The sequence below is a fragment of the Molothrus aeneus genome, chromosome 10, assembly GCF_037042795.1.
Source record: "Molothrus aeneus isolate 106 chromosome 10, BPBGC_Maene_1.0, whole genome shotgun sequence".
Lineage (NCBI taxonomy): Eukaryota > Metazoa > Chordata > Aves > Passeriformes > Icteridae > Molothrus > Molothrus aeneus.
Window position 1 is genome coordinate 5887509 of NC_089655.1, and position 11557 is coordinate 5899065.

At 53.3% G+C, this 11557-nt stretch overlaps 1 protein-coding gene across 1 annotated transcript in view; it reads right to left on the reverse strand.

The window, feature by feature from the left end:
- Window positions 1-6359, reverse strand: part of EPHB1 (EPH receptor B1) — a 105407-nt gene extending 99048 nt beyond the window's left edge. Inside the window, exon 1 of the mRNA XM_066557047.1 lies at window positions 6269-6359. The gene's annotated coding sequence lies outside the window, so the exon portion shown is untranslated. The remainder of the gene's footprint in view (window positions 1-6268) is intronic.
- Between the last annotated feature and the right edge of the window lie 5198 nt (window positions 6360-11557).

The window sequence follows — 11557 nt, forward strand, 5'->3', positions numbered from 1 at the left end:
TGATGTGTGAGTAAAATTCAGGGCTAAAATTCAAGGAGAGGCAGCCTCAGAAAGTCATATGCTACAGAGAAATGGGCCTCTAACCTCAGCTCTGCAGCTCTGCACCCTCAGACCTCAGTCCTCCCTCTCCAAGACTTGGGCAGGGGCTCAGGTGACCTCATCAAGGTGTGCTGAGATCCCTGAGGACAAAAAAAAAATGGTGCAATGGTGACTTCAGCTGCCAAAGTTCTAAAGAACTAAACACTTTTGGGGCTGGTCAGAAAACAGCAGAAAAGTTATAGGAATTAGGAAAAAAAAATCCTCTGTTTGATATTTTCTCATGGACATGGTATAAAAGACCTTTCCTACAGATAACTTGGTAACTCCACCATCAAACCCCCACTAAAGCAGGGCAGAAGCTGCTCAGATCCCTGGGTCAGAGCTGGTGACTGTGGCAGTGAATCTCCCACCGCAGGCATTGCAGTATTAACATTTAAAAAATCACGAGACCTCAAATATCCCAACGCTAAGTCTCATGACCTTTAAGTCAACTAGATTCAGGTTTCTTTTTCTTTGACTCTTGCTGCGCTTTTGGGATGGAAATAAAAGACCTTTTTAGGTTTAGGGAACGTTACAGGGAGCCTCCACCACCTATTTCTTCCCACATTTACATTCTTGGTCCCCTAAATTCAGTTATCATAAATGCTGGGTTATTTTCAAGCAGTTCTTTTTCATGCTGCCTCATTTTGATAATCCTTGCATTTAAGGCAATTCTTGACACATTTTTAGGCTCACATTAAATGAGCCTCCCTTTGAGGTTCACTCTGAGCAAAACCAGCATTAAGGGAGTCCTGAGGTTTGTCCAGGTTGGCTCACAAGGAGTTAGGAGTGGCGTTATGCATTTTATAGGTTACAAGGAAAGCCAAGGACTGCAATTCAAAGACAATATTAGAAAATTCCCCAATTCTGAGGTCCTAAAGCACAGCCCCATGCTGTGCCATGTCCATGGGCACACAATACCCCAGCAGTCCTCATTCAATCCTCTTAACACGTTTCTGCCTTTGATAACACACTCCCCTGAAAAACCAAACCCCAGCTCAGAGAAAGCCATGCCTTGGGCTGCATTCGTTTGGTTGGCTCAAATGAAAAATGTAGAGTCAGGTGTTTGTCAGCTGCTCTATAGTGCTGAAAAAAGCCCTCTCCTGCTTTTCCTCTGCATTGCCAAGGTGTGTACCTTAGATAAAAGTCCAGTTTCTGACCGAGGCACTCGCTGCTGCTCCTGAGAGGGAGAGGACAGGCTCTGCTCCTGCTCTCCCCTATCCCTACCACCATCCCAGGCCACCTCATGGCTCCTGGCCTTTGGCATCACCTGCTGCCACGAGCAGGCAGAGACCCCCAACCCCGCCTCTCTGGGCTGCAAAGAGGCACAGAACGCCCCCAAATCTGCTGCCCAGTTCAGCAGCCCCCACTGCCCTCCTCGCTGCCCTGCCGGCCGCTCCGCACAGCCCCGGGGCCGATGGAGCTGCGGGCACGGGGACAAAGGGACATCGGCGCAGCCTGGAACAGCCACCGGCTCGGCTCAGCGGGCGGCTCTGTTTGCACGTACAGATAAATATACACGAGGCAGAGCCGAAAAGCCGGAGTCAGCTCCTCTGCGAGCCCTGCGGCTCCGGTTACGGCGCTGCCCGCGCCCCGCGGCACGGCCGCTCCCGGGAGCAGCCGCCAGCCTGGCACGGCACGGCACGGAGCAGATGGTCAGAGGCGCTTGGCCCGCGGCCGCCGCCAGCCCCCGGCTCTCACATGATGCTCACCGAGGCCACCTGGGCCTCCCGCGGGCCGGGCAGGACACCGTGCCACCGGGCAAAGCCGGAGCAGTTGCTGGCGTGGCAGGGGTCAGCACGGAACGGTCGCCAAAATCACAGTGCCCCTCCCAGCCTCACCATCTGCTGTGGAGCGCCCTGATCCCGCTCCTGTGTGAGCGGCAGACTGGGGTAGCCGCGGGCAGAATTTGGCGAGCAAAACACCCTTAAGTAAAGCTGGATGGCAGAGGGACGGCAGCAATTCAGGCAAATCCTCAAAAGCCACAATCACCCGGTAATGACCTACCTGCAGTGGCTGTTGTTGTGCAGGTTAGTCCTGCTGCCCCGTTTGCTCCTCAGACAAAGGCACAAGGAGCAGAAGGGGCACAGCAGGATACGTGTCCTGGGCTGCAGGGAGAGCAGGAAAGGGGTGGCAGTGGCAGGTCCTGTACCTGGCCACCACCCCACGGGCTGGGGACACGGGGCTGGAGGGAGTCAGATCCTGCAGCCAGGCTGCAGGGAGAGAAGCCATGTGCAGGTATTGGCCGCATGCATCACTTGGTGCTTCCCTGCCCTCCCCATCAGGGGCTTTGCACCCTCACCACCAAACTGGGAGGGTTCTGGCCAAGAGCAGGGGTCACTCTGGGCAATGCCATGAGAGCCCCCATGGCAGGGCACAGCAGGGGCTTGGGGGTGCATCGGGGTGCCCCAGGGAGTTACTGCAGCACCAACATAGCTCTGAGCACGTGAGAGCCAAACAGCTCCAAACTCTGCTCCAGGAGCCCCGAGCAGAGCACGGCCATAAAGAGCAGAGGCAGCCGTGCTCCAACTTCCTGGCACTCGGGGAATCTTCCTGGATCATGTTTCGTTCATGTGTCCTTGGCTCATCTCTGTACAGTTGAAAAACACTGTAAGGGGAGCCAGATAATTAGGACAGCTGAGGTCAAGAAGCAAAACCCAGGGAACCAATTCCTGCTAAATTGGAGACCCGCTGCTTTCACCAAACCTGTCTGTGTGCATAGCCCTGCTTTGCTGAGAGGCCCCTGCAGTCAGGGACAGCAGGACCATGGTGCCACCAGAACTCCGTGTTGCTCCACAACACGGTCCCAAGGAACTGCCAGTTCCAGTGTTGGGGGATGGTGGTGGAGTCACCATCCCTGGAGGTGTTTGAGGAATGACTGAAGGCAGCACTCAGTGCTCTGGTCTGGTTGGCAAGGTGGTGATTAGGCAGAGGTTGGACTCAGTGATCCTGAAGGTCTTTTCCAACCTAAAGGATTCTGTGATTCTGCCATTTTGGGTCACCAAACGAACCAGAAGGCAGGCAGGGTGCTGGCTGTCTCCATGCTGGCACGGCTGGGGACAGGGGTGTCACTGCAGTGACACTCAGCATTTACTGCTTTGGCTCTGCATGTCCTGACCTGCACTAGCGAGAAAGGCTCCCTGCCCCAGGGGATGTTCCCAGGCACTGCCACGACACAAATAAATAACAACAACAATGCTCCGAGGGTGGCGGTGGGTGGGGCTGTCATCTGACCCAGCAGCACCGATGGAAAGAGCGAAGCGCTGGAGCCTGGGCTTGCCCCCAGCCCTGTGAATGCTCTGGCATTCAATCACCAGCGGGAAGGGCTGGAGGGTTCTTTGGAGAGGAGCAGCCACGGTCACAGAGAAGAGCTGTGCTGGCGCTGGCATCCACACAACTCCAGGCTCTGCTGGGGTGTCCAAACACCAAACATACCAAGCACAACCCCCACAACTAACGTCCAGAAGCTCTTCTCTTACCTTTTGTATGGCTGCTTATTTAAGGAGTACTTTTAGAGTGATAAAGATCTTTGCCTCTCCAGGGTATTCCCTCACTGAATGAGGACTGCTCCTCATTTCCTTGGGTCTTTGGGGTTGGGTCATTTGAGCTTGAATAAGCCTAGAGCAGAAAAGGACACAGATCAGGAAGGCAAGACATGCCCTCAGCCCAAAGGCACCAGCTCCAAACACAACCCTGAGCCATGGGCAGGGAGGAGGAAGAAGCAGCTGCCATGTGCATGTCACCAATGGATGTCCCCTTGCCTCCCTTGTGTGGAGGAAGCAAAACACAGGTTTGAGGGAGCACCACTCCCTTGCAGGTCTGCAGCTCTGTCTCTCAAGCACTGAGAAATGACAGCCATGTTTTCCTTGCAGGCTCTGCCCAGGCTGTGCAAGTGAGGATGACAATAAAGCCAATGACCTCAGTAAGTCAGTTGTGAGACCAGCACTGGAATGACAGACCAGGTGACACTGGTACTTAAAAATGTGACCATAAGTACAGCACCCTAGGGTTCATGGAGGACATGGCCTTACCTCTTCTGCTTTTCCACTTTTGGGGGGTCTTGGGAAAAACAAAAAGAGCTTTCTCCAATTCTACCAGTCAGGAGGGATAAACTCCAAGTGGTGCTGTATGGTGGATGCAATACCAGATTGCCACTGGCACCACCCCAGTTCCCCAGCTCACAGGGAACTAATGAATGTTCATAGAATCAGGGCATGGTTTGTGGTGCCATGGGCAGGGACACCTTCCACCAGACCACTGTCCAACCTGGCTTTGAACACTTCCAGGGGTGGGACAGCCACAGCCTCTCTGGGCAACCAGTTCCATGAAGTTATAAAATATTTCTAGAAAGACAGAAAAGAACTAAATGCCAGGCTCTGCTGGGCACTGTGGCAAACCTGGGACTTCTGTGGGCAATCTGAAGGGGCCTGGGAGAGAGAGGCAAAGCAGAGCATCACTCCTGGGGCAAGAGCCAATGCACACTCCTGCCCTGAGGCTGAGCCCATCATGTTTCCAAGAGGAATGCTGAGGGAACAGCACTGTCCTTGCAGCTGCCTCAATGACAGGAATAATGTGCTGCAGAGCTAAGGGGAACAATGGGATGATGATAATGAAAGTACAGGAGTGAAAACTCATTACTGGAGATGCTCTGGAGGCATCCTGAGGGATCCCCTTAGGCTTCCTGGGCTGCTTTTACCCTTTGGGCGTGGTTCTGGTACTCAGACCAATGTGCTGTGCTGCTGACTGTGCTTTCCTCCTCTTTTCCTCCCATTTCTTTATGAAAACAGCTTTCCCTTTCTCCACACAGAGCACAGTGCACATCACAGCACGGACCTGCTGTGCCCTTCAGCACTCAGCTTCCTGGGACTGTGCATGCAGAGCAAAAAGCATAATGGGGTTTCTGGGTAGCTGGTCCAGAAAAGAGTCCAATAATATTTTCTCCTATTCCAGCAGTTCACATGGAGATGGGAGCAGTGACTGGAGAAGACAGGCAACCCAGCTCCACAGGTGAGCTCATTCCCTCCCAAGGGGAGAAGTCTCTCCTGACTGCTTTTGGGCCTCCTGGAGCAGAAGGAATGTATTTCAGCATTGTTAATGTTGCTTAGGATGCCCTGGCATCCTGCCAGGTTCCTGAAAAGGTAGAGATGCCCATCAGGCATCTCCATGGCAACTCTGGGATGCTGATCCCAGCTGGGTGCAATGTCCATGTTGGAACAGCAAGCCGCCAGGTTCATCTTCCCTGGTCTTTTGGAAGGGCAGAAGGAATTGAGAGGGGCTCTGATTCCTCTTGATGCATTCCCAGGCTGCTGGAGGAGCAGCACATCAGACAGCCAGGGGCTCTGACCTGTGGAATGAGCCAAATGGCTCTGCCCAGCTGGAGGCAAAATTCCTGGCAAAGGTAATTTTGGCAGGTTTTTTGGAAGGTACCTGGTAAAAGAATTTTTGGAAGGTTTGGCTGGTACAAAATGATTTGGTGTTTTGGGCTTCTCCCACAGCCTGGAGGTGTGCAAGCAGCCCATACCTGGTGGGTGTTTCATACCCCAGCCCATATCAAACACCCCAGCATCCCCATGGCAGGGCAGCAGGAGTACAGGACACCACTGTGGTGTTGGGATTTTGGGTGGGAATGGCAGCAACTGCCAACCTGAGAGAAGGTGTGACCCTCAAGGAAGACAGGAGATGCAGAAAATGAGGATTTTATCCATACCTGCAGGGCCTTAGCCAAAAGAAATGAGTTTATGTGCAGAAGAAATAGTCCAGCCTCCCCTGGGGACACATTCTTCCTGCCACCCAGCTTCACATGTTGTGGGGGACACAACAGACCTCCTTTGTGTCACTCCAGTCCTGAGGACACACAGAATCAGCAGGGTTCCAGGTCCAAGGATGCCCAAAGGCAGCCAAACCCAGCCTGACTCACCCTGAATTAAATATGTATGTAAATATGTATTAAATAGGTATGACAATGCCTTTTGGCATTGTCACACCCCATCCCACTCAGACAAGCACCAGATTCTTCACCCAAGAGCACCTGAGACAGTGTTTTGGTGACCATAGCTCAGAGGGGTGCCCAAAGAAACACCAGGGGTACTTCTTCAAACAGAAGCCTTGCAGCAAATTCCAACTGTTCAACCCCTGCTCCTGACACTGCAGAAAGTCTGGATAGAGCTTCTCAAAAACAAGAGCCAGTTACCTCTACACTTCTCCAAGGCAGTGGTGAATTTGTTTCTATTGCCAGCGTTGTGTCCTCAGCTCATCCAACGGCTCAGGTGTCCAAGATCACCATGAGAGCTTCCAGCTCCTTCCACAGCGTCCTGGCACCTTGGGTTAAGGAGAAATAACCCCAGTGAGGGCTGTTCCATGCCCTTGCCCCCAAGTGACCACTCAGGTCCTTCAGCTCTAGCCCCTGTAAACCCAACCAGGAGCCTGTCCTCCTGCAGGCCAAGCTCCCAAGGAGCAACAGCCCCACTCACAGGGTGTCTCAGCAAGGAAGGTTTGCAGGTTCGGCCCCCCAGGCTCCCTGTCGCTCCAGAAGGGATGAGATTCCTACTGTGTCCACTTCTCTTCAAACACCATGACTCACACTGAGCTCCAGGTATTTTTTCCAAACTTGCCTTCCATTTACCTTTGCCATTGTATTAGAGAACACCAGGCTGGCTGGGCAGTCGAGATAACTCCTTTGTCCACTGGGTCACCAAGAAGGGCTTTGCTCATCCCTGCAGCAGAGAGATGTTGATAAAATGCAGGAAAAGTACTTTCTGCATCTCCCAGGATATGCCATGCTGCTTGTTTAATTAGAAGGGGCAAAACTCCCTCCTGAATAAACCAGAAATAGCCTTCTAGGGAAAAAATAACCCTGCTTGGGTATTCTGGGGGATTCTTTGAAAGAACAGCTATACAATCTCCCCCAGTCTTGCACAGTACAAGAGCCAGAATTTTGGAGGAGGAATCTGCTCTGGGGGAGAAACCTCCTTCACCTTTAATGCTGGTAAAAGGAAATAGAGTGTGTTTTCCTCTCCCCTTCATTTCTTCTCCTATGTGTTTTCATCTGCCCATCTTGATGCATTTGGTGTCAGGGGGCAACTTTGTAGGGGGTGCTTGACAATAAAGCACATCTCCAAGGGCACTGCTAATGAATAATGCAAATTATCAGGACACCTAAAGAAAAGAACCCTAAACCCTCTACAGGGTCCCACAGGCCCCCACTGCCTTCAAAGGATGAGTTTTTTGAAGATTACAAGGATTAATGTCTAATGACTGCATGCAGCCTGGCCAGGACCACTCTCCTCATGCAGAAATGCCAGCAGCAAACCCCAACCCTTAGGTCAATGATCCGTGCTCAGGCAGGGCAGGACAGCTCTGGAGAGCCTGGCAGCCTCTGCCAGCAGCCCCATCCTGTGTCCCGGCAGCGCTGGGCAGAGCCGAGCCCCATCCAGCTGCCGGGGCAGGAGCAGCTCCCTGTCAGCGCCACCCGGCCCCTCCTGCACGTCTCTGCCCCGGGACATCCATGGGGCATTTTTTGTTTTTAAGAAACCGTAGCAAAACACCTGCTCAATCTCCAGCTACTTCCAGAGCTTGTTCTTGGAGGAACAAAGCAGCAGTGGTCACAGCAATGTCTTTTGTCGCTGAAGGAAGGGAGAGTAGAAAAAACCGGAGCGCTGAGCTGCGACACGCCCCGAGCACACCCCGCTGCTCACACAGCTGTTCCCACAGCTCTCCGCAGGCAGGGTGTCCCCAGGCTCCTCATGGAAGGAGTGCTATGAGCCAGGGAGCAGCCAGGCTGGCCTTTTATCCCCAGCAATCCCACTCAGAATGCAGGACCTCCTGCCAGAGGCTCACCCACCTGCGGGCAGGTATTTCCCCACAGGAGGCAGAATCCCCCTCCAAAGCATCAGCCCCGCTGAGCCTCCCAGGGCTCACAGCATCCACTCCGGCCCTCATTGTCTCCCTGACATCTAAACACGTCCTTGACCTCCCTGGCAGGGCTGCCCCTGCCATCAGCTAGCTTGTGTGGATACCAGGAAACTGAATACATGGGCTTACAGCTCAGTGGAAAGTTCTGCTGCCGTCTTAAATCATAAAGCACGGCTGCTGACACAGCAGAACTGCAGAATGAGGCATCTGAGCAGCCTGGCTTGGAAAACGCCAGCAGGAGAATAAGGGCAGGGAGGGAGAAAGGACAGGGAGGCCAGGAGAGCAGATTAAAACTCACCAGAGTGCAGCTGTAATGTGTTATCCACCATGGATGTGCCCAGCCCTCCAGAGTGCATTTGCAGTTGGGAAAGGAAACAGGAGCTGAGATTCAATATCTGCAAATGCAAAGTAATGGCTGGTTAAAATAAAAACAACGAACCCCAGACTTCAAACATATCTGCAAACATACACATGATAATGAGCTCTGAATGAGACATTCTGAGGAGGAGAGGGATCTTGGGAGTCTGGGTGGAAAGTGCAGGGAAAGCAGCCAGCTCCTGGGTGGTGAACAAAGCCAGCCTGAGGCTGGGATGGCTTGGGCAGGGAGGGAATGGAGACCAGGACAGGAGGCACTGGCACATGTGCACGTGGAGTGTGGCTGGCCTTGGTCTCCCATCTCAAAAGGGACACAGCAGAGCTTACAGAGCAGCAACAGGGAACAACTCCTGCAGGCTCAGAGGTGACACTGGAACTGCTTCATAGACAGCACAGCTGGCAAAACCAGGGACACTTTGCTGTGACACAAAGAATGCCAAATAAAAGGCAAAAGTTTCAAATAATGGGTATCAGCCATTGATCAAAGGGTCATCAGGATATGTTAGTTCCAAATTACATTAAGGGGAATTCACCTTTAGATTACTTTGGTGTTGCCTCCAGTGGGGCTACAGGCCCAGGCTTTCTCTCCAGACAGTGGAGAAGGTCCTGAAACACCAGGGTGTAACATGGGCCCCAAGGTGGACAGCCAGAGCAGGTCACCACACCAAGGAGAAGGGCAGCCCTGGAACTTCTTCCAATGCAGGCATCTACAACACTCTTGGAAAAACATTTGGACACCCTCACCCATGGCCCTGGCAGGACCAAGACTCACAGCAGCCTCCCTTCGACAAGCAGAGGTGGAATATCTTCCCAACACACCTTCTGCTAGAGCCTTTACAGGCCTTTGTGAAATCAAAACACCTGCACAAGAGTCAAAACCCTCTCCAGGAACGCAGCCTGCAATTTCCCTTTCCACCCAATGGGATTCTGATAACCTAATTCTTGCTCTACATTCATACACTCCCTCTCTCCCCCAGATCCCCCCTAGAGAAACACCAGCCATGTGGTAAATACATGTAATCATGGCACTCTGATAGCAGCTTTTGCTTTCTGGCCATTAATTCTTCTCCCTGGGACCTCGGTGAGCATTTGAAATCCTGCAGCAAATCCAATGAGCTGCCTTTATTTGAAAATCAACATGGCATAAAAGGTTTTCTCCTTTCCCTCCTCAAAATGTAGATATTTTTAGCTTGAAAAATATCCTGGCCCATTGACATATGTTGCTGGTCACGTTCTTATCTCAGGCCAATGAGGAGGTTACTGTTTTCCTTGGAAAACTCATGGAGCAGGAGGACTCACTGCTGCATGGGAGGCAGCAGCACCCACCTCAGGCACAGCCTGGGCCTTCCTCATGGTACATGCCACAAATCACCATCAGAAACCTTCCCTTTCCCCTCTCCAGAAAAAAGAGAGGATAAAACAGGAGAAAGGAAAATGCAAAAGAGCCTTTCAAACCCAACTACCGTCTCCCTGAAGACTGACATTTCCAGGAAAGCAGGAGCTCTCTGGACATGCTTTCAGTGTGCTGGAAATACCTTGTGGCAGGACATGGGCATGCAGGAGGGAAGCAGGGTGTGCTCCACCCCTGGGCAGCCAGGCTGGGAGCAGCCATCTCATCACTGAGAGAAAAGGAGGTTTGAGAGATTTGTACAGCCTGGCAGGAAGGGCAGAGCCAGCAGCCCCCAAAGGCAGCAACCACCACCACATGCTCAGCTGTGGAGGCTCCAGCTCAGAGCTGCCAAAGAAGAAACAGCTGAGCTCCTCAGCTGGTACCACCAGAGTGTCCACAGCGAGGTCAGCTCAGGTCCCAGCATGGCCTGGGAACTGGAACTGGCTCTTACCAACACCCCCAGATAAGAACCATCACATCACCAGGCTGGAGAGGAACAAGGACAAGAGCAGACCTGGAGGAGCAACAAGGCCAGGACACACAGGGAAACCCCTGCAGATGGGAGGCAGGAGCAGAGTGAAGAGGGTTGGAGCAGATTTTGGTGCAGGACCTGGGTGACACCAGGTTTAGGATTCAGCTGTGCCAATGAATAGCTCAGGAGAGCAGACTGTCCCAGCTGGGATGTGAGGGAGGAGGGACACCAGGAACAGGAGCTGCACCCCAGGTGAGCGGCCGGGGAGGAAAGGGTGCTCCAGACCAGGCAGGAGCTGTGGGGCTCAGTGACAGGTGACAGGGGGGTGCTAAAGGCCAACAGGCAGATGGTGAAACTGTGATTAGAAAGTCACTCCAGCCATAAATCTCAGGGACCTGAAATGGAGATGGGCAAGCCCCAGATGGCTTGGAAATCTGCTTGGCAGAGTCCAGCATGGCTCAGTGTGCATCTGGCCCTCCTTCCTCCTCATCCTCCTCTTTCTCACCAGGTTTAACCACCTCCAGCCAGCTCCTCACAGCCAGAGCTGATCCTGAAACAAAATTCAGGGCACCCCTGAAACAAAAATTCCTCTAATGCGTGAACTAAAGAGCAAATCCTGGGTCCCAACAACATTGTCATCCACCCTGGCACGGGACCCTGGCCACATTGCTGGGGTTACAGGCACATCCCATCCCTGGTGCCCCTGCCTTGGCAAGAAAGCTGTGGCACCATCCATGGGGGCACAGGTGGCTCAGGACTGTACCACGGGGCACCAGCAGAGCTGGATGGATGCAGGTTCCCTGCAGCCACATGCTATTTCTGGATATGCTGAGGAGCTGCTTAGGGTTGGATTTGCAGGCAAGCACGGGGGTATATCAGCTGTCCGTGCTCTGGAAGGGGCTCAGGAACAGAAAAGGGGCAGGAGATTGGGAGGGGACAGGTTTTATATAAAGATCCACGGGAAAACCCGCGTCTCCAAACACAGTAACCTAACACCAGGTAGTAGTACAGCTCCTGCCCGTGAATCCAGGACAACAAATTTCCCCACCTGCAGGCAGAAGAGCCCACTGCTCTCACACTCCTGCCCGGAAAGCACCAGCAACACCTACAAAAAGCCCCCCAGCCCATGCCAAGCTCCCGAACCCCCTCTCTGCCCACGGGTGCCTCCCACAACCTTTCCCAAGGCTGCCGGAGAGCCCTGCAGCCCACAGGTGCTGTCGCTCCCCCGGGACCCCCGGCCAAGGCGGGGGCTGGCAGCACGGCCGGGACAGGGGCCAGTGGTAAAATTAGAACGCGTGTCCCTGCCAGCCCCTTCTGCGAGCTACAGGGAC